This window comes from Mus caroli, unplaced genomic scaffold, assembly GCF_978045245.1.
Source record: "Mus caroli unplaced genomic scaffold, Mus_caroli_1 scaffold_34, whole genome shotgun sequence".
NCBI classification, from domain to species: Eukaryota; Metazoa; Chordata; class Mammalia; order Rodentia; family Muridae; genus Mus; species Mus caroli.
This window is the reverse complement of record NW_028227289.1, coordinates 699,372-723,638: the sequence shown is the minus strand read 5'-3', so window position 1 is coordinate 723,638 and position 24,267 is coordinate 699,372. Positions and strand designations below refer to the sequence as shown.

Sequence of the window (24,267 nt, the reverse complement as noted above, 5' to 3'; positions counted from 1 at the left end):
TCCAGAGTGGTTGTACCAGCTTGCAATCCCACCAACAATGGAGGAGTGTTCCTCTTTCTCCACATCCTTGCCAGCATCTGCTGTCACCTGAATTTTTGATCTTAAGCATTTTGACTCGTGTGAGGTGGAATCTCAGGGTTGTTTTGATTTGCATTTCTCTGATGATTAAGGATGCTGAACATTTTTTCAGGTGCTTCTCAGCCATTCTGTATTCCTCAGGTGAGAATTATTTGTTTAGCTCTGAGCCCCATTTTTACGGGGTTATTGATTTTCTGGAGTCCACCTTCTTGAGTTCTTTATATATATTGGATATTAGTCCCCTATCTGATTTAGAATAGGTAAAGATCCTTTCCCAATCTGTTGGTGGTCCTTTTGTCTTATTGATGGGAATAATTGTTTTTCTTAATTTCTTATCTTCCATGTTATTATCTATCATCTATCTATCTATCTATCTATCTATCTATCTATCTATCTATCTATCTATCTATCATCTATCTATCTATCTATCTATCTATCTATCTATCTATCTATCATCTGTCTATCATCTATCTATCATCTATATCTACCTACCTATCTGTCTATCATCTTTCAGTGTATGTATGTGTCTATCTGCCTGTCTGTCTGCCTGCATGCTTTTAGGGAACTCTTACTAGCTTACTGGACATCAATATTCTACTAGAAGCCTTCAGATGAAGATGTAGAACTCTCAGCTCATCCTGCACCATGCCTTCCTAGATGCTGTCATGATAGCACCTTGATAATAATATACTGAACCTTTGAACCTGTAAGCCATCTCCAATTAAATGTTCCTATAAGACCTGCCTTGGTCATGGTGCCTCTTCTCAGCAGTAAAACCCTAAGACACCAGTGTATGCAGAACTGGGGAAAATCCTAGGGTTTCCATGCAAGATAGGTGCATACTCTATCAGCTGTCATCCACAGCTCTAGAATATTCTTTCAATATGGTACAGAACTAGTGCACACCTGGATATACACTGAAAAGTCTGGAGGAAAGGTTAGCCTCACACATCTTTTACTAAAGAAAGAATGTGAGATCTCATGGGTATAAGGACTCACAATTTCCAAATTTCACGTTGTAATACAGCCATTATTCCTTTTAACCTTCTTCCTTTGCTTTCTCCAGTAAGGTCTTTCATAGAAACTACCTGGCATTCCATTCTCCCATGTGGAACCCTTCTCCTATAACACACAGAGGAATTTTTGTTTTTCTGATCCACATGGACAAGAATCACAGAACATCAAGTGGCTGCCAAGAATTGACTGTGACTCCATCTATCTATGATAGCAGACAAAGCCTGCTGCCATAGGATATTCATTAGATTCACAGTGCAGAGGAAAACCACATCCTTTCTCACGTCCTGGATATTGGCATAAAGCCCCAATCTCTTAGCATTAATGCTTTCTTGGTTCAGCTGTGTTTTCCTGAGCAGTCAGACAGGAAGAATTCTTTAACCCATTAGGGACAGAATAGGAGCAGCAATTTAAATAAAAGGGAAAGTTTAGGGGATATTTGAAAAACAAAACTCCTTCCTGCAATCACACCAACAATGGAGGAGTGTTCCTCTTTCTCCACATCCTAGCCAACATTTGCTGTCACCTGAGTTTTTGATCTTAGCCATTCTGATTGGTGTGAGGTGGAATCTCAGGACTGTTTTGATTGGCATTTTCTTGATGACTAAAGATATTGAACATTTCTTTATGAAATGAGAATTCTTTGTTGAGAATTCTTTTTTTTAGGTCTGTATCCCAAATTTATTATTATTATTATTATTTTTAATTTTTATTTATTTTTTTTTTTTTTGCTTTTTTGAAACAGGGTTTCTCTGTATAGGCCTGGCTGTCCTGGAACTCACTCTGTAGACCAGGCTGGCCTCAAAATCAGAAATCCACCTGCCTCTGCCTTCCAAGTGCTGGGATTAAAGGTGTATGCCACTAACGCCTGGCTTGTATCCCATTTTTAATAGGGTTATTTGAATCTCTGGAGCCTAACTTCTTGAGTACTTTGTATATATTGCATATTAGCCCTATAACAGATATAGAATTAGTAAAGACCTTTTCCCAATCTGTTGTTTGCCGTTTTGTCCTCTGTTGACAGTATCCTTTGCCTTACAGAAGCTTTGCAATTTTATGAGGTCCCATTTGTCTATTGTTGATCTTAGAGCATAAGCCATTGGTGTTTGATTCAGGAAAATTTTCTCTTGCCCATGTGTTTAAAGCTCTTCACCACTCTCTACTCTACTAGTTTCAGTGTATCTGGTTTTAGGTGGAGGTCCTTGATCCACTTGGACATGAGCTTTGTACAAGGAGATAAAAATAGATTGATTTCATTCTGCTAAATGCTAACCTTCTGTTGAACTAGCAACTACTCAGGAAATCAGTCTGGTTGCTCCTCAGAAAATTTGACATAGTATCACCTGAGCACCCAGCAAAACTATTCCTGGGCATATACCCAAAAGATGCTCCAACATATGGCAAGGACACATGCTCACTATATTTAGAGCAAACTTATTTATAATAGCCAGAGGCTGGAAAGAACCCAGATGCCCCTCAACAGAAGAATAGATACAGAAAATGTGATAAATTTACACAATGGAGTACTACTCAGCCATTAGAAACAATACATTTATGAAATTCTTAGGCAAATGGATGGATCTGGAGGATATCATCCTGAGTGAGGTAACCCAAGCACAAAAGAACACACATGGTATGCACTCACTGCTAAGTAGATATTAGCCAAAAAGCTCCAAATACCCATGATACAATTCACAGACCATATGAATCTCAAGAAGAAGGGTGGATCCTTTGATCCTTATTTGAAGGGGAAACAAAATTCACACTGGAGCAAATATGGAGACAATGTGTGGAGCAGAGACTGAAGGAAAGGCCATCCAGAGACTGCCCCAATCCCATGGGATACATCCCATATACAGTCACCAAATGCAGAGGCTATTATTGATGCCAAGAAGAGCTTGCTGACAGGAACTGTCTCCTGAGAGGCTCTGCCAGAGCTGGACAAATACAGAGGCAGATGCTCACAGTCAACCATTTGTCTGAGCATAGGGTCCCCAAAGGAGGAGTTAGAGAAAGGACTGAAGGAGATGAAGGGGTTTGTAACCCCATAGGAAAAACAACAATATCAACCAACCAGATCTCCCTAGATCTCCCAGGGACTAAACCACCAACCAAAGAATACACATGGAGAGACCCAAGGCTCCAGCTGTATATATAGCAGAGGATGTCATTTTTGTGCTTCAATGGGAGAAGAGGCTCCTGATTCTATGAAGTCTTGATGCCCCAGTTTAGGGAATGCTAGGGCCGGGATGTGGGAGTGAGTGCCTGGGTTGGGAACATGCTCATAGAAGCAGGAGGAGGGGTAATGGGATAGGGAGCTTCAGAGTATGGACCAAGAAAGAGGATAATATTTGAAATGTAAGTTAAGAAAATATCCAATTAAAAAAGGCAGTACTCACAAATGATGAAGGCAATTCTTCAGTGAGACATACTATAATTTTAAATTAGCTCCACCTGGCACTTGGGCAAGTCACCCACCATTCCTAATCTCTACCTTTTTCATCTATGAACTGAAGATTACTAAACGAATCTACCTCATGCAAAGTACAATAATTAATACAGTCTCTGGTTCAATAAACAAGAGCCATTGTTATTATTAATGAATTTATTAAGGAAAGAAATTTATAATTTCCTTAACATTTTATTTATTCATTCAACAAATAGCTGAATCTATTTCTATGTGCCTGCCATGGTGTTAGATATTGAGAATATGGACAAAAGTGACACATTACCTTCCTGGTGAGTTCAGTTTATAATAGAGAAGCAAGTTGACAATGCCCCTAACTGAGTACAGGGACTCTGACAATGGGGATCTAATAAGTAAATAATACAGGGGTGCACATGGAGGGGGCAGATTCCAGAAAATGTGGCTCTGAAACTGAGTATCTAAATATTAGCATTTAGTACATAAAATTATTTACAAGATAAAGTAAGAATTAGGCAATAATACCTTCTCAAAGAGAAAGTCAGTTTGAGAGAAGTATGTCAAGTAGGACATGACTGAAAGTTGCAATGTTTTCATAGCCAGGCAGAGTGAAATTGGACAGCCACATGGTCCTCATGCCAAAGGAGACTCTTATCCCATGCAGAAGGGGTTGACATTTAATTTAAAAGATTATGAAGATTATTAAAGGATTTTAAATAGGTGTATATTTTGTAAAAAGTTTTAGCATAACTACAGAGCTTTAACTGTGGAGTGAGTGTAGAGAAATGAAGATGGATCACACAGCCAGAGTGCATATCTCTTGAGAAATCTTCCTAGCATTCAGGCCAGGCAACTACCCCACCTCTCTGCTCTTATTAAACTCTTCCACCCCATTTCTCTCCTCATTTTAAGTTCAATTACAGTGTTATAATAAACTACAAAATAACTGTGACTTGAAATATTACAGGTTGACTTACTGTTTATGGTGTATGTATAGTGTAAGTTAGAAGAAAGGCTCTGATTATGGCAATTATTCATGGACCAAAATAGGCAGAGTTTACTATCTTAGGACAGATTTAGGAGTTTGCATTGCCATCAACAGATAAGCTTCAGAGTCACCACCAACATTAAAGGACAATTAAGTGCCCCTGTTCAAGTTACATTGCTGTGATATGAGAGAGGATGATCCTCTATAAGCTGAAATTAGGGGACTCTGAACTTGAAGAGCACCAAAGTAGAATATCAGCACTAGAGCTGAACCCATAATTCCCTCCCTGGTGTTTAAATCTATTGTAACTCTTAGCCTTGAACCTATAGATTACTCTTCAAAGAATTTTGTCACAAATTCCTAGAGCCAAAGTGCTTAAACTATAGGATTTTTTTTTCATTAAATCCAGCAGAAATGTAAGAAGAAAGAGGAACCAAAGTAGTTTCGCTTAAGAGCTTTCTCCTTGGATTGTTAGTGCCTGTTTTATCTCAGTCTCTGTAAAATGCATCTCTTAAATCCACTTGGGAATTTATAAATAAGACAGACTTATTTCTGCATAACTCTGGTATATGGGAAGTTGGAAGCCAAAGCCTTCACAGGTGATATTGTCTGATATGTCTGTATGGTATGAAACGTAGAACTCTAAGAACTCTAAGAACACATACTGTAAAAGAAGAAAGAAGTCCTTTCATAGACCTGACCATTTTTAATATAAAGAAGAACTCTTTGCCTACTTGATCTTTAGAGGCCTCAACTCCATCATATCAGCAAACTCTGAAATTTGTTTAGGACACATTTTAAGCATAGAATTGGTGTTAAGACTTCAAAGCATAAGTCTGGGGAGAAAAAAAAAACTTACCCCCAGTAACCTTTGACTTACTTTAATCTTATAGACAAGAAACATGATTTTATGGATGTCATCATGGTCACAAGTCAGCTGATTCTCAGTTTAGTTCTATATCCAATTTTTGATTGGGTTGTTTGGTTTTTGGAGGTTAGGTTCTTGAGTTCTTTATATATTTTGGATATTAGCCCTCTATTAAATGTGGGGTTAGTGAAGTTTTTTCCCAAACTGTAGGTTGCCTGATTGTCCTATGGACTCTGTCCTTTGTCATACAGAATCTTTTCAGTTTAATGAGGTTCCATTTATCAATTCTTAATCTTGTCACCTGAGTCATTGGAGTTCTGTTTAGGAAATCTCCACCCCCACTCCCTGTGCCAATGAGTTTGAGGCTCTTTCTCACTTTCTCTTCTATTAGATTCAGTGTGTCTGATTTTATGTTGAGGCCCTTTATTCACTTGGGACTTGAGCTTTGTGTAAGGTGACAAATATGGATCTATTTTAATTTTCCTACATACCATCTGCTAGTTAGACTAGCACCATGTATTGAACATGCTTTCTTTTTTCCATTGTATACCTTTCGCTTCTTTGTCAAAGATCAAGTGTCCATAAACATGTGGTTTTATTTTTGGGTCTTCAATTCTATTTCCATTGATCAAACTATCTGTCTCTGTACTGATACCATGCAGTTTTTAATCACTGTAGCTCTGTCGTATGGCTTCAGACATGGGAGGTGAGATGAAATGCCCAACAGTGGGGAGAGGGAACTTGTAGATTCCATCTCTAGTAGAAAAACAGGGTATCAAGTAGAGGGATGGGGTTGCCATACTACACTAAAGAATTCTGACCTCGAATTGTTCCTGTTTAAAATAACTTCAGGGACAAAAATGAAGAAGAGACTGAGGGAAAGGAAATCCAGTGACAGGCCCAAATTGAGATCCAACTCAGGAGAGGTTCCAAGGCCTGACACTATTACTCATGCTATTGTGTGATTATAGACAGGAGCCTATCATGTGTGCTCTCTGAGATGCCCAACAAACAGCTGACTGAGACAGAAGGTGATACTTATGCCCAACCAATGGACAGAAGCCAGGACCCCTGTAGTTTAATTAGGGAAAGGTTGGGAGTTGTGGAAGAGCGCCACCCATTAGGAAGACCAGCAGTCTCAACTAGCTTGGTCTCCTGATATCTGTCACACACTGATCCACCAATCAGCATACATGAGCTAGTAAGAGGCTTCTGGCACATATAAAACAAAGGACTGCCTGGTCTGGCATCAGTTTAAGAAGTACCTAACCCTTGAGAGACTTTAGGTCTCAGCAAGTTGGGAGGTCTGGCAGGTTGGGGGTGGGGATGGGGACATCCTCTTGGAGTCAAGGGAGGAAGCATGAAATAAGGAACTGTCGGAGGGCAGATCACAACTGGACTACAAAAAGACTAAAGATAATGAAAGAAAAAAAACATTTAATAGATATTTGGCCATAAAAAAACAAAAACAAAACAAAACAAAACAAAACAAAAAAAAACACTGCATCTTCATATCCACCTTTTTAAAAGGATTCTACCTTTTGAAAGCCAGTCATTCAGGATAATGATGGCTATCAAAGGAGTAGGAACCATCTAGAGTGGTTGCCTAGCAAGTACAAGGCTCTGTGTTCAGTCCTCAGCTCTGGAAAAAAAAAGGAAAAAAAAAAAGGAGGCTTAGTTTCTTCCTGTAATGAACATACTATTTGTTTACACACACACACACACACACACACACACACACACACACACACACACACACACACACACACGCCCTAACAATATCTCTGGTAAAAATTTTCAGAGTCCTACTAAGAAGAGAGTTATTTGAGAACTTAACAAAGGAAGAAAGGAATTCATGAAGGAAAAAGTTAACAGAACTCACAGCTCACCACAAAAATAATACAATTTACATGATTCTGGGAAAACAGAGGTGTTTCTAAAGAGCCACCAATAACACTCCATTCATTAGTCGCCCTCAGTCCCCACCCCCACCCCGTTCCCTCCTGAACTATCAGCTCCATAATGAAAGGAAGTGCATACTACTTGATACCCTGTTTTTCTACTAGAGATGGAGTCTAAAGTAACTTGAAATTGCAGTGTGGGCAAGTGACAAATTATCTTCAAGAAGTACTACCCCCATAACTCTTAACAAGACCAGAAAATTTAACATTATGTACAAATAATATGTTTTTCTGAAAAAATTGCAACTATAAGGAAGTTTTATTGCTAATGGGATACACTGACATCCTTACTTCTGGACAGTCTGAAGCAAAATCCACAAGTTCACCAGAAGAATTAAATCTGTCATGGAATAGCATAGGAGTGAGGGTAGTTGTGTAATATGTAATTGTAGGACCTGGTTATGATCTGAGAAAAGCATTTGGGTGTCCATTGGAGCAGCTGAGTCTGCCTAATCCTAAATTCCATGTGAGGTGCTAGCCAGGCCATCCTCTTTTATTTAAATTATCTTAAGGCATCTGCCCTGTGAACAGTAGCTAGAATAGACTAGGGAATGGGTTGGAAGAAACTCTTCCTTCCAGACTCCTTCAGTCTACTGTATGAAAGACATCTGGGTAATTGTAAGATAAGTATTCTAATAGAATAAACACAAATTTAGAACAAACTCACAGGAAACCTTCTTATAAAAAGAAAATTTAGCTTTGGACCAGAAGGACAAAAAACATTAGCACAATCAAGTGATGGTAAGAGACAATATACAGAATTAAGGCCCAGGATGCTATCAGAAAGAGGAAACCAACCAGTAGTTTTACAAAGGCCAGGGAATGAGAAACTTGGGGAACTCAAATATTGGGACTGTGGATGGAATCTAGATGAGTAAAACCAGCAAGTATGAAAAGAGCAGAGCACATGTTGTCACAGAAGCAGGTGCTCAGGAACTCCTTATGAACACCAAGGCAAGAATCGACAAAGCTCTAATGGACTTTCAGCACAAAATGATGTAGCCTCCTATCAATGACTTAGCATAACCAATTTCCAGTGTTTGGAGATTCAGTTTTTAACTCTGACACTTGTTAATTATTAATCTTAGGGAAGGCAATTTCATGTCTGTCACTGAGTGTTCATCACATAACCCTCAGAAATGTATCAGCAATATCATATATGTCAAAACTGGCATTCCTCTGCTGTATGTGTGTTTGTGTTCATTCAGAGATGATTCACCTAACCCTCAAAAGACTGGAGACCCTAGGAAATTTAGAGGTAGGGACATCTACATGGATACAGAGGAGTGGGGGGGGAGGTATGGGATGTGGAGCAGTAGGAGAGTGATCGGAGAAGGGGGGGATAAAACATGGAATGTAAAATAAATAAAGAAATAAAGAAATAAATTTTAAAAAAACTGTCAGATCTTCTTACTTCTTAAGTTTGGATCATTGCTTTAATTCTATGAATTTCATAGTATTAAAAATCAGCTTCTAGTTGCCCTTTGAATCAGGATTTTTCTGCATTGTGAGAGACCAAACTGTGGGAAACTAGGTCCCACAGTTACTCTCACCCTAAAGATCCGGCTGACCCTTTGAAGGGAATTATGTCATCCCCTCCTTCATTGCCTCCACCTGGTGCCTGAGACTGCCAGCTTCATTCCCTCCTTCACTTGGCACCTAGAACTGCTTAGATTAAGGCAGCTTCACTTCCTCTTCCATGTCTCCATTTGGTGCCTGGAACATTTTATGGCACCCCGAGATAGCTACAGATGTTTGATGTCTTCCTGGGACTGTGTGGTCAGGGCTGGCACTCCAAAATAAACTTCAGAATGTTTGAAGGCCCCCTGGACAGTTTTAGGGCCAACATTCCAAGATAAGTTGCAAGAAGCCTGTAATCAGCATCCTCCCCAGATGTCCATCCCTTTCACTGTGTTTTATTATACCCCCTCAACCCCTCCCCAATTTTTTCTCATTGTGTGCTTATAACCTGGCTCTTTGCCTTCATTAAACAGACCTTGACAACTCTTTGCTTGGTCTCACTTCCCTTTCTCTGCTCATTTCTCTTTCAGGCTCTGGTCCTCCTCAACCAACGGAATAACTAAGTCTTGCTGGACAGGACACTACTCATAACACATGTGGTTGCTGTTGTTTTTAATGCTACAAAATCTCTTTATATAGGCCTGGTTAGCGTGAACTTTATGATCTTTATGCCTCAGCCTCCTGAGTATGATCTTGCTATGATTACAGGCATGAGCCATCAAGACCTGCTACTCACTCATTTATTTTCTTAGAGCCAATATGTAAAATCTTCCACACATTCTCTGGGAGAATTCCCTGAGAAAGGCATCTCTGAGCAGTGTCATTATCAAACACCTCAACAATAACCAGCATTCCTAAAGCTTATATTAACAGAGGATTTATGTTAGGACAGAAGGATTTTCTGTTTCTAACTTTTAGGTATCTAGCAATCTCCATCCAATTGTCTAATTATAGAAAAAAAAAAAAAACAAGAGCAAGTCATACTTTATATAACACAATTATAATTCTATCTTGAAAATGTATAGTGTAGAAAAATCTATAGGATTAATGATACTACTCAAAACATAAAACATAAACTTTTTAAAATTTTTATTTAATCTTTTTTTAAAATTTATTTAATCTTTTTTACAGTCGAGATTTTATCTCTCTCCTGGTCCACCTTCTTACTGTTCTACATCCCAAAACTACTCCCCTATATCCCTGCCCAGTCTCCACAAGGATGTCCCCCCTTACACACACACACACACACACACACACACACACACACACACACACACACACACACACACACACACACTCACACTCACCCCACCAGAATTCCCCAAACTCTGGGGCCTCCAGTCTCTTGAAGGTTAGGTGCATCTTCTCTGACTGAGTCCAGACCCAGCAATCCTCTGCTGTATATGTGTTGGAGGCCTCATATAAGCTGGTGCATGTGCGTGGTTGGTGGCCCAGTGTCTGAGAGATCTCAGGGGACCAGGCTAGTTGAGAATGCTGGTCCTTCTGCAGAGTCACCCTCGCACTCAGCTTCTTCCAGCTTTTCTTTAATTCAACCATGGAGTCAGCAGCTTTTGTCCATTTGTTAGGTGTAAATATCTGCATCTGACTCTTTAAGAGGATCTTGAGGGCTCCCCTTGTGCTGGATCCCAATTTGTGCCTGCCACTGTACCTTCTTCAGGCTCTTCTCCATTTTTGTCCCTGCAGTTCTTTCAGATACAAACAATCATGAGTCAAAGGTTTTGACTGTGGGATGGCAACCACATCCCTCACTTGATGTCCTGTCTTTCTGCTGGAGGTGGATCCTACAAGTTCCCTCTCCCCACTGAAAGACATTTCATCTAAGGTCACTCCCCTTTGAGTCATGAGATTCTCCCATCTTCCAGGTCTCTGGTGCATTCTGGAGGGAACCCCCAACCTTCCACCTCCTAAGGTTGCCTGTATCCATTCTTTCTGCTGGCCCTCAGGGTTTCAGTCTTATTCCTCCAACACAATACCTGATCATGTTCCACTCTTCCCCTCCCTGATGCCTTTCCTATATAAGCCTCTCCCTCCCTCCTCCCTCCTGTGATTGTTTCCCTCCTGAGTGGGATTGATACATCCTCACTTGGGCTTTTTGGCTTGTTAACCTTTTTGAGTTCTGTGGAGTATATACTGGGTATTCTGTACTTTTTCTTTTTGACTAATCAACATAAATCTGAAAGAATATAACAAAGATGGAGAGACATATGCATATTAATTTTGAAATATATTAGTCGATTCACATTTTCCTTCAGGTGAATTAACTTTAAATCTAGAGTTTTGGGAACCCTATTTAAAAAAAAAAAAAAGCAAAGCCAGACATCAAGGTTAGCAACTGAAAGACAAGCTGGGTTTCTCTAAGGTTGATGGATTATCAGAAGTATTACAAAAATACTACTCTGGATTGCTATTTTTACAGAGGTGAGGGCAGGTGTAATATAACACTTGAGTCTGTGATTGGGTAATAGAAAAAGAAGGTGGGCTGAGAGTTTTAGAGACAGGACAGAGAAAGATGGAGGAAGAGGACAAAACAGATACATATGGCCTGAAATAGACACAGGTAGCTATGAATATCACAGAAGATCAATAGAGTAAAGTAGGGCAATTTTTCAAATCTAGTAGTGAAGCCCATATCTATATCAATCTAGGTGGGCAGCTTGTATCAATATCAATTGGCTCTGAGTTCACTGTTTGGGCTTTTTCAGGGTTCAGAATTTACTGATATCATACTGACTGATAAATTACAAGACTATAGAGTTTCTATTTTACTCAGTTATGGGGATTTGTGACCCCTAGCCCCAGGGGTCAGATGACTGAGAATATGAGCAGCTTCAACAGCAAGTGAACCACTGGGCAGGGAGACCACTGGAACCAGAGAGTATCGTGTGATAGTGTGGATTTGATTTTTTAATTATTACCGCAATATAAACTTGTCAAAAATACATGTGTTTGTTCACAGAAGACACAGAGATGGATGCAATGACTTGGACTTCCATGGGTACTGTCTCTACCTGATTCTGTGTCTAAATCAACATAGAGGTTGGTTGAGAAAGTAATCCATATTTCATTTATTCAATCAGCCAACATTTCCAGCAAATTACACATAGATGTGGACAATGGTACTATAAGAGCAGAATGTCTGTCACCTTCTTGAGGGATTTATCTAGCATGAAGGGGAAAAAAACCAAATGATATTTATTTGGGAAATGCTATATCAAGACACTATGGAGAAAATCTTCAGCCCTTTAAAAAAGTTGTCCCATGAACAATGGAGGAGTATTTCTCTTTCTCCACATCCTCTCCAGAATCTGCTCTCACCTGAATTTTTGATATTAGCCATTCTGACTGGTATGAGGTGGAATCTCAGGGTTGTTTTGATTTGTATTTCCCTGATGATTAAGGATGTTGAACATTTTTTCAGGTGATTCTCAGTCATTCGGTATTCTTCAGTTGAGAATTATTTGTTTAGCTCTGTACCCTATTTTTTAAGGGGGTTATTTGATTTTCTGGAGTCCAACTTCTTTGTATATATTGGATATTATTTAGGATTGGTAAAGATTCTTTCCAAATCTGCTGGTGGTCTTTTTGTCTTATTGACTGTCTTTTGCCTTACAGAAGCTTTGAAATTTTATGAGGTGCCATTTGTTGATTCTTGATCTTACAGCACAAGCCATTGGTGTTATGTTTAGGAATTTTTCCCTCTTACCCATATCTTCTAGGCTTCTTCCCACTTTCTCCTCTATAAGTTTCAGTGGCTTTAGTTTTATCTGCAGTTCACTTATACTTGAGCTTTGTAAAAGGAGATAAGAATGGATCACTTCACATTATTCTACATGATAACCGCCAGTTGTGCCAGCACCATTTGTTGAAAATGCTGTCTTATTTCCCCTGGATGGTTTTAGCTTCTTTGTCAATGATCAAGTGACCATAGGTGTGTTGGTTCACTTCTGGGTCTTCAATTCAATTCCATTGATCTACCTGTCTGTTGCAGTGCAAGTACCATGCAGTTTTTTCACAATTGCTCTGTAGTACAGCTTTACATCAGGCATGGCGATTCCACCAGAGGTTCTTTTCTTGTTGAGAGTAGTTTTTGATACCCTAGGTTTTTTGTTATTCCAGATGAATTTGCAGATTGCCCTTTCTAATTCATTGAAGAATTGAGTTGGAATTTTGATAGAGATTGCATTGAATTTGTAGATTGCTTTGGCAAAATAGCCATTTTTTACTATATTGATCCATGAGCATGGGAGATATATCCATCTTCTGAGATTTTTAATTTCTTTATTCAAAGACTTAAAGTTCTTATCATACAGATCATTCACTTGTTTAATTAGAGTAACACCAAGGTATATTATATTATTTGTGACTATTGTGAAGGGCATTGTTTCCCTAATTTCTTTCTCATCTTGTTTATCCTTTGTGTAGAGAATGGCCACTGATTTGTTTGAGTTAATTTTGGTCTGTGTTTTGTTTTATTTTGCTTTGCTTTGTTTTGTTTTTTGAGACAGGGTTTCTTTGTATAGCCCTGGCTGTCCTGGAACTCACTTTGTAGACCAGGCTGACCTCGAACTCAGAAATCTGCCTCTCCTGGGCATATACCCAGAAGAAGTTCCAACTTGTAATAAGGACATATGTCCCACTATGTTCATAGCAGCCTTATTTATAATAGCCAGAAGCTGGAAAGAACCCAGATGTCCCTCAACAGAGGAATGTATACAGAATATGTGGTACATTTACACAATAGAGTACTACTCAGCTATTAAAAACAATGAATTCATAATACTTAGGCAAATCTGGAGGATATCATTCTGAGTGAGGTAACCCAATCACAAAAGAGCACACATGATATGCACTCACTGATAAGCGGATATTAGCCCAGAAACTTAGAATACCCAAGACACAATTTGCAAAATACATGAATCTCAAGAAGAAGGAAGACCAAAGTGTGGATACTTCACTCCTTCTTAGAATGGGGAACACAATACCCATGTTAGGAGTTATAGAAAAAAAGAATGGAGCTGAGACAGAAGGGCACTGTCCCACCCAGGGATCCATCCACCCAGACAGTATTGCATATGCCATAAAGATTTTGCTGACAGAATCCTGAGATAGCTGTCTCTTGGGAGGCTATGCCATGCCTGGCCAATGCAAAAGTGGATGCTCACGGTCATCTATTGGGTGGGACACAGCGTCCCTAATGTAGGAGCTAGAGAAAGAACCCAAGGAGCTAGAGTTCTGCAACACTATAGGAGGAATAACAATATGAACTAACCAGTACCCCTCCCCCCAAGAGATCTGTGTCTCTTGCTGCATATGTAGCAGAGGATGGCCTAGTCGGCGATCAATGGGAGGAGAGTCTCTTGGTCTTGTCAAGATAATATTCCCCACTACAGGGGAATGAAAGTGCCAGGAAGCAGGAGTGGGTGGGTTGAAAAGCAGGGCAGTGGAATGGCATAGGGGGCTTTGGGGTAGCATTTATAATGTAAATGATAAAATATCTAAAAAAAAAAAAAAAAAAAAAGGAAAAATGACACCGTTAAAAAAGAAAAGAAAAGAAAAAAAGAAAAGAAAAGAAAAGAAACTTGTCCCTTGAGAGAGGATGCTAAAGTTTTAATCAAATTGTGGGAACCTGAAAGAGTGTGGGTGTGGATTTAGAGGGCTATGCTATGGAGTGAACAATCAGAAAAAGTGTGAAAACCTGTAAAAAAAAATCTCTAACACTGGTATGCTGAAGTGCATTGGGAATGGGAACATGTTCAGGGGACATAGCTAAAATTATATGTGTGCTAGTTAACTTGCAAAAATTGTGGCAGTAGTCACAGGGCCTGCACAGAAGGGGGACGAAGTCATCTCATCCCTAACGAAGAAGCTATCTATCTCCAAATGACAACCACTTGCAAAAGAAAAACTAGTTTCCTCCATTGAAGTATCATTGGGTATATGAACTTAAGGATAAGACCCATACCCACCTAACATAAAATGAACTTAATGAGGCTTTTGTAGACTTTTTTTTTGTCTTATATTGCTTTGATTGGCCTTTTAAAAATACTATCTACTGATCTTTTCCTTGTGTATTATTTTTCTATTTTAAATTTTTATGGATTTGTTTGGCATGTGCACTTTTGTGTGTATATGTGTTTCTTCAGCTTATCCGTTGTTTTTAAAAAATTGTTTTGTTTTATTAGCCTGTTTGTTTTTTAAAGAAAGAGAGAAAGAAGGCATGGAGTTGGATGTGTCAGGAGAATCAGCAGATGGAGGAAGGGAAACTGTGATTGGAATATATTGTAAGAATTTTCAATTAAATGAATAACAATAGAGCAAATGTTTTGTAGAAATCAAGGTTAGAATAAGCACTGTAAAGAGAAATGGGGATTGCCAAAGTCCTCCTTTCTTCAATGGAAGGAAATGAATAATATCTGATTTCCTGGAATGATGGAGTGGTCAAGCAACCTACTTTGTTTGCTATTCTATTAGATACTAGGATCCATCTGAGTCGCCCAAATATCCTGATGTTTACATATGCCAATGAAAAAGACTCCATGTTTTTTGTGTCCTCTACCAATAGAATCTATCCTTATCCTTAGCAGTGATTTTTTTCCTTTAAACCTTGGACCTTTATCAGCCAACAAAATTCACTCTTATTGTTAAGGTCACACATGCTTTGCTACTTTGTAACAAATCTTGATGTAGGTAGCCCTGAAGCTTTGTTATGAAAATTGTCACATAAAAACTCCTTCCCAAAGTTTTACTATGCTTATATGTGTAAGAAAAATAAACTAAATTTGTCCCTGCAGGGCATGACTCCGTGTAAAAGAAAAAATAGAATTGTCTCGAGTTTCATTCTTTTCCTACATATTCCTGCAATCAGTGAAGCTTAGGCCAGAGGGTAGGAAGATGGGGGTTGAGTCTCAGAGTATTTCCAACAGTATTTAATGGGACCTAGAATAGAAAACAATCACTTGTTCTGCTCCACTGTGCTGTTTATTGGCTTAAATAAGTGACATACTCCCATCTTCCTGAACTTACTTGAGGGTTGTGTGAGGGAGCTGCTAACCTGATACATAATGAACCAGCCTAAAGACCAATATTCCTTCCATTACCTATACTCCAGCCTGACCTTTTATTTGCTTATCATATGTCCTATGATGCATATTTGTAGGAAGCCGTGATGATACGTGCCGTCACTAGATGGTGCTAAGCTCCATTGTGCGCATGTGCCAGAGCAAATGCCTGCCAAGTCACTAGTCCGTCCCCTGGGACATTTGAGACTGTGGGTGGAACCGCCAGTAGTATTAACACGTCACACCTGTGGGTATATATAGCAACACGTTTCTATCCTTCTTTGTTCTACCTCACGATTATGAATAAAGTGTAACCACGAAAGGTCTTGACTTGTGTTCTGTGTGCGTTCCTGCGGGACAGGAATAGCACAGGACATATTGGTGCCGAAATCCCGGGAAAAAGACGCCTGACCAACGCAGAGCGGCCAGAGGAGAACCCCTCCCACATTGGAGGAAGACCAGAACGGTGGTGGAAGGTAAGCTCCAAAAGGCATACTGGCTTTGATCTCGCTAATCCCTCCCTGTAACTGGAAGCTTTTGTTCTCTTGTTGGTGGTGTTAACCCTATACCTCCCAGTTCTTTCCTACACTCACCAGAGGTGGTTCTGAATTTTGACTGCTGCTAAGCATGCTCAGACGGACGTACATAAGCCGCGGTGCTTGTTCTGTACTTAAGCTCTCCTGTATATAAAGGAGCAGTATGGGAACTTCACATTCTGTGATTACAGCTTTGCAGTCTGTCTTAAAACAACGTGACATAAAAGTATCTACAAAAACACTACAAACATTCATTAAGGAAATTGAACGTATCTCACCTTGGTACAGGTTCAGGACCATTAACACCTATGTCTTGGGAGAAATTAAGGGAAGACTTAATTAAGGAACAACAGAATGGGAAATTAAAGATAGGGACCATGGCATTATGGAAACTAGTGAAAACATGCCTGGAAGATGAGAAGTGTCTTTTAACTGTTAGGACAGTACAAGGGGTTTTGGAAGAATTACAAGACAGTATGCCAGAATTGGAGCGGGACCATAGGTTAAGAGCTTAAAAAAGGAAACGTGCACGTGAAAAGTTAAGCCCTTCCAAGGACCTTGGATCTGAGGAAGTGAAAGGTTTGGGAATAAATTCCCAGGGAGAGAAAAAAGATAAGGAGAAAGTTCAGGAAAAGAAAAGCCTTTATCCAGTAAAGGAACTGGAGGCTTTGAAGCTTGATAGATTAAAAACAGAAGAGCTTAGCTCCTCTGAGGAAGAAGAGTTAGAATATGAGACAGCTCACTATAAAAAAGAAAGATATCCAGAAAAAAGGCAAGTAAAAAAAAAATCAGAGAAAAAAATTAAAAGTTACTGGGGACACAGAGCAGGCCACCTCTAGGCCTTCTGGTCTCAATACTCCTCCACCTTATGTGGAGAATTTTTCTGATTCTTTCCTCTCCAGGGAGGAAAAGAAAAAACTTTATCAGGCATTCCCTGTCTATGAAGTTGCTGATGGAGGGCGAGTACATGCACCTGTGGAGTATATTCAGATAAAAGAACTTGCTGAGTCTGTATGTAATTACGGAGTTAGTGCCAATTTTACCATATCTCAAGTTGAAAGGCTTATGACCTTGGCCATGACTCCAGGAGACTGGCAGACAACAGTGAAGGCTGCACTCCCTAATATGGGGCAGTACGTCGAATGGAAGGCACTGTGGCATGATGCTTCTCAGACGCAGGCAAAAGTCAATGCCACTGCTGAAGGCGATCAGAGAAACTGGACATTTGAATTATTAACAGGACAAGGGCAGTATGTTAATAATCAGATGAATTATGATTGGGGATCAAATCTCCGCTGCTGCCATTAAGGCGTGGAAAGCACTTTCCAGAAAGGGAGAAGATGGAGGATACTTGACAAAAATCATACAAAATCCTCAGGAGTCATTCTCAGACTTTGTAGCTAGGATGACAGAGGCAGCAGGCAGAATCTTTGGAGACCCTGAACAGGCAATGCCGTTAGTGGAACAGTTGATTTATGAACAAGCCACACAGGAATGCAGAGCAGCGATTACACCCAGAAAGAGTAAAGGACTGCAGGACTGGTTAAGGGTATGTCGTGAGCTTGGAGGCCCCTTATCTAATGCAGGGCTAGCAGCTGCCATCCTGCAGAGCCAAAGGCGTTCAGATACAAGTAATCACAAGATCTGCTACAATTGTGGCAAACCAGGACATATAAGAAGAGACTGCCAGGCCCCCGTAAAAAAGAAAGTGCTAGGACTGTGTACTAGGTGTGAAAAAGGTTATCATCCAGCCAGTGAGTGTCGCTCAATTAGAGACATCAAAGGCAGACTTATTCAGTCTGGACCTCCTCAGGCAGAAAGAAGTGAAGACAATTCAAAAAACGAGTTTCTGGGCCCCAGGTCTCAGGGCCCCAAAACATATGGGATCCCAGCTCACGACAGACGGACACTACAGTCCACAGAGCTGCAGAAGTCTCACCAGGAGTGGATCTCTGTTCCACAATTCGATTCATGCTGACACCTCAGGTGGGGGTGCAGCCCATTCCCACTGACTACAAAGGGCCTCTGCCATCTGGAAGTGTCAGCCTGATACTGGGCCGGGCATCCCTTACTTTACAAGGCCTCACTGTTCACCCTGGAGTCGTAAATCAAGACTATGAAGGGGAACTTCAAGTTCTTTGTTCTTGTCCTCAAGGTGTTTTTTCTATATCACAAGGAGATAGAATAGTTCAGCTAATAATCTTGCCAAGCCTACATGGCTACTCCCCCTCCTCTGGTGTCCTTCAAGCTGCTAGAGAAATTGGCTCTACTGGCAATGATTCTGCTTACTTAATAATGCCTCTTGATTCCAGGCCATCCTTAGAGTTAGTTATAGAAGGGAAACAGTTCAAAGGGATTTTGGATACAGGAGCAGATAAAAGTATCATCTCCTCCCACTGGTGGCCAAAAGCTTGGCCCGTTACTCAGTCATCACATTCACTACAAGGGTTAGGATATCAGTCCTGCCCCACTATCAGCTCTCGCTCCTTGAGCTGGCAAGCACCTGAAGGTCAAACGGGACGATTCACTCCCTATGTCTTACCACTCCCAGTTAATCTTTGGGGGAGAGACATCTTACAGGCAATGGGAATAACCTTGACTAATGAATACTCACCACAAGCTGTTCAAATGATGAAGAAAATGGGCTATAAAGAGGGAAAGGGACTAGGGAAAGGAGAGCAGGGTAGACTTGAACCTATTCCTCAAAAAGGTAATAATGGAAGACAAGGCTTGGGTTTTTTCTAGGATCAGCTGTTGAGGGTTCCATGCCCATACCATGGCTTCCAGAGGAAGTTGTATGGGTTCCTCAATGGCATCTATCCTCTGAAAAATTAGAAGCAGCCACAAAACTGGTCTCTGAACAGCTACGCTTAGGTCATTTAGAGCCCTCTACCTTACCCTGGAATACACCTATTTTCATAATTAAGAAAAAATCTGGCAAATGGCGTTTATTACATGATCTTAGAACAATTAATGCACAAATGCGCCTGTTTGGGCCAGTTCAATGAGGGCTTCCATTGCTCTCTGCACTACCTAAAAATTGGGAAATTATAATTATAGATATTAAAGATTGTTTTTTCTCTATACCTTTATGCCCTCAAGATAAGCAAAGATTTGCATTTACCATCCCAGCCATTAATCATTTAGAGCCTGATCATAGATACCAATGGAAGGTCCTACCTCAGGGGATGGCAAATAGACCTACCATGTGTCAACTGTACATGCAAATGGCACTTAAATCAGTTAGAAATCATTTTCCATCTCTACTCATAGCAATTTATATGGATGACATACTCCTTTGCCATAAAAATTTACAGTTATTGCAAGAAGCATACCCTATATTAATAAAAACGTTAGGGCAATGGGGATTGCAGGTGGCTACTGAAAAGGTGCAAGTTGCTCAAATAGGAACCTTTTTAGGAACACTCATTTATCCTGACAAAATTGTTCCTCAAAAATTAGAGATTCACAGAGATCATTTACACACCTTAAATGATTTCCAAAAATTATTGGGAGATATTAATTGGCTCAGACCATTTTTAAAGATTTCCTCTGCTGAGTTAAAATCTTTATTTGATATTTTGGAAGGGGATTCTCATATCTCCTCCCCTAGAGCCCTTAATTCTGCTGCCAATCAGGCATTGCAGACAGTAGAAAAAGCTTTGCAAAAGGCTCAATTACAATGCATTGATGAGTCACAACCTTTTGATTTGTGTGTCTTTAAGACAGCCCAGTTGCCAACCGCAGTTTTGTGGCAAAATGGACCTTTATTGTGGGTTCATCCAAATGCATCTCCTGCTAAAATAATAGATTGGTATCCTGATGCAGTTGCACAGCTTGCCCTTAAAGGCCTAAAAGCAGCAATTACCCACTTTGGACAAAATGCTAAAATCCTAATTGTACCTTATACTGCTGCACAAGTTCAAACCTTGGCAGCCACATCTAATGATTGGGCAGTTTTAGTCACCTCCTTTTCAGGACAGATTGACAATCATTATCCAAAACATCCAATTTTACAGTTTGCCCTGAATCAGGCTATAGTGTTTCCACTAGTAACAGCTAAGGACCTACTTACAGATGGGATAGTAGTATACACTGATGGATCAAAAACTGGTATAGGTGCTTATGTGGTAAATAATGAGATAGTAACTAAGCAATATAATGAAACTTCACCCCAAGTTGTAGAATGTTTAGTGGTACTAGAGGTTCTTAAAGCATTCCCAGGACCCCTTAACATCGTATCAGATTCCTCCTATGTAGTTAACGGAGTCAACATTCTCGAGACAGCTGGTGTAATAAAATCCTCTAGCAAAGTTGCCAATATTTTTCGACAAATACAATTTGTCTTATTAAATAGAAGATTCCCTGTTTATATTACTCATGTCAGGGCACATTCAGGCCTCCCTGGCCCTATGTCTCTGGGAAATGATTTGGTAGATAAAGCCACTAAAGTTATAGCTGTTGCTCTGTCTTCCCAGGCAAAAGCAGCAAAAGAATTTCATAAGCGCTTTCATGTGACAGCTGAAACTTTACGTCACCGCTTTGCATTAACTAGAAAAGAAGCTCGAGAAATTGTTACTCAATGTCAGAATTGCTGTGAATTTTTACCTGTCCCTCATGTGGGAATAAACCCATGTGGCATAAGGCCTTTACAGGTCTGGCAAATGGATGTCACGCATGTTTCCTCCTTTGGGAGAAATCAATATTTACATGTTTCTATTGACACCTGCTCTGGTGTAATGTTTGCCACACCTTTAACAGGTGAAAAAGCCTCTCATATTATACAACATTGTCTCGAGGCATGGAGTGCTTGGGGAAAACCCAAACTCCTTAAGACAGACAATGGACCAGCTTATACCTCTCAAAAATTTCAACAGTTCTGTCGCCAGATGGAAGTGACTCATCTGACTGGTCTCCCATATAATCCTCAAGGGCAAGGCATTGTGGAACGGGCTCACCGTACTCTCAAGTCCTACTTAATTAAACAAAAGGGGGGAGTCGAGGAGGCTCTACCCCCAGTACCAAGAATAGCTGTTTCTATGGCACTCTTCACTCTTAATTTTTTAAATCTCGATGCCCAAGGCCACACTGTGGCTGAATGTCATTGTTCAGAGCCTGACAGGCCAAAAGAGATGGTAAAATGGAAAGATGTTTTAACTGGTCTCTGGAAAGGCCCAGATCCTATATTAATAAGATCCAGGGGAGCTGTTTGTGTTTTCCCACAGGAAGAAGACAACCCATTCTGGCTGCCAGAACGACTGACACGAAGAATTCTGACACCTGAAAATGGCTCCCGGATGGATCCCTTGGAAACTACCTCTAGCCCTCTTGCTACCTCTGTGGATTTGGGTTCCTAGTATATTTGGAGACTATAGATGGGCAATTCTGTCTGCCTTCCCTAAGCCCATGCCTGTCCGTCATGATACAGCTGTTTTTCCCAAGTTTTTTACGACCAATAAAACTTTAGGCCTGCCATACCTACCATATGACCCTATCTGGGCACCACTGGGAGAAAAACGCTCCTTTAAGGAACAAGGTTCTCTCTGTTTCCAAATTAATGAATTGGGAGATTGTATCAGACTCACCAGACGAGCTTTGGGAATGTTTATTAAGCACCGAGGAGGTTGGGTAAATACAACCCAAGACACCTCCAACAGAGATATAACCCTTACAAATCGGATTTTCTGGCAGGAGGCAATTTGGGTTAATGGTACATTTCTACTACCTAACTTTTCAGACAAAGAACGCCCCAATCAACCAAAACTGGCTCCTCATTGTGACTTGGAAGATGAAGGGCTGATCCCACCTTGGTCTGATTGTCAATCCTCCATCACTCGTTGGGCAGATAAGAGTAAAACCTTTTCCCTTTCTCCCAACATGATAGGTGACCCAGAAAAGAAATTTGTTATGAAAAAGGGACTTTTCATACAAGACTTTAAAATGCATCCTTTTCATAAATTGGTACTTTGTGGGATTAATGGTAGCTGTACAGATATTAATCCCTTGGTTTTCCTCCAAGGAGGAGCTGCTGGAAAAGCGATTTTTACTGGTATTTCAAAATTTGCTCAGTTTCATCAAGTTCTATTACCTGATAGAACCATTTATCAAAATTCTACTACTGAAATCACTGGACTTAATAAGACCCTGGTAAAACAAATTAATTATCCATCTACTCCAGTTTGTGTGTACACCCCTTTCTTGTTTATTCTTTCTAACGGATCCTTTGAATCCTGTACTAATGAAACCTGCTGGATGGCACAATGCTGGAACCTTAAGTGGGCCAGCCGTGCAATGCTTGCCAAGATTCCACGATGGATTCCTGTCCCCGTGGAGACTCCTTCCACCGTATCTTTGCTCAGGCAAAAGCGAGACTTTGGCATCACTGCAGCTGTTGTGGTGGCAATAGCTGCCAGTGCGGTGGCAGCTACGGCTGCTGGAATTGCTATGACAACATCAGTCCAGTCAAGCACAACTATCGAGCAGTTGTCCTCCTCTGTGGCAGATGCGATTGATCAACATTCAGTGCTCAGTGCCCAATTAAAAGGTGGGCTAATGATAGTGAACCAGCACATTGATCTGGTGGAGGAAAGGCTGGAAATTCTGCTCCAATTGGCACAGCTTGGCTGTGATAAGAAATCAGGAGCCTTATGTATTACTAGTGTCCAATATGAAAGTTGGACGCGTGCAGCTAATCTATCTAAAGAATTGTCTTTGTTTCTTACAGGAAACTGGTCTGAAGGATTTGATGAAAAGCTTGAGGTGCTACATGTAGCAGTGATGGCGATTAATTCCACGCGCGTGGACCCATCATTGGTTGATGGAATGAAAGGACTTACTTCCTGGATGTCTTCTGCATTCTCATATTTTAAGGAATAGGTGGGAGTAGGCATATTTGGGGCAGCCCTGTGTTGTGGATTAGTGTTTTTACTATGGCTGGTTTGCAAACTCAGATCTCAACAGAGATGTGACAAGGTGGTAATTGCTCAAGCACTTGCTGCCATAGAGCAAGGCACCTCTTCTGATATTTGGCTATCCATGCTCAGAACTTGATTGGCATCTGAGTTCTCTGCTATTACATTCCAAGGATCTGTGGATCCATTGCACTGGAATGAGAGAGACTCATTGATCATTGATCAGCCATTTACATCACTGAGGTTTCCTCATTGCATGCGATAGGATGAGCATGATTTCCCCACTAATTCATTTTTTGGCTGGCCTCTTTTGTAGAGTTCTCCCTAGGTCATTTAGCAGTTACTGTCACACAGTACTGTCACAAAGACGGGCAACTTTCCTCATGCACAGACCAACCTAAGGCACGGGGCCCGGTGGCGATAGGGTTTTCCAACGACAGGTAAGGCTGTGACATTGGAGGAACGACCTAAAACAGGAGCCACAGTAGATGGACATAACTGCATTGCCTAGACCAGCCTTGTTTTATTATAACTAAAAGGGGGAGATGTAGGAAGCCGTGATGATACGTGCCGTCACTAGATGGCGCTAAGCTCCATTGTGCGCATGTGCCGGAGCAAATGCCTGCCAAGTCACTAGTCCGTCCCCTGGGACATTTGAGACTGTGGGTGGAACCGCCAGTAGTATTAACACGTCACACCTATGGGTATATATAGCAACGTTTCTATCCTTCTTTGTTCTACCTCACGATTATGAATAAAGTGTAACCACGAAAGGTGTTGACTTGTGTTCTGTGTGCGTTCCTGCGGGACGGGAATAGCGCAGGACACATATTTTTGCCTCCTCTTATGCTTTCCTATTATGTTTTCCCCTTTCATGAAGTAAACT

General features: G+C 40.5%; 1 pseudogene; it reads left to right on the top strand.

Moving 5' to 3' along the window:
- Window positions 1-3,781: 3,781 nt before the first annotated feature.
- Window positions 3,782-21,660, top strand: LOC146999820 (igE-binding protein-like; annotated as a pseudogene).
- The last annotated feature ends 2,607 nt before the right edge of the window (window positions 21,661-24,267 follow it).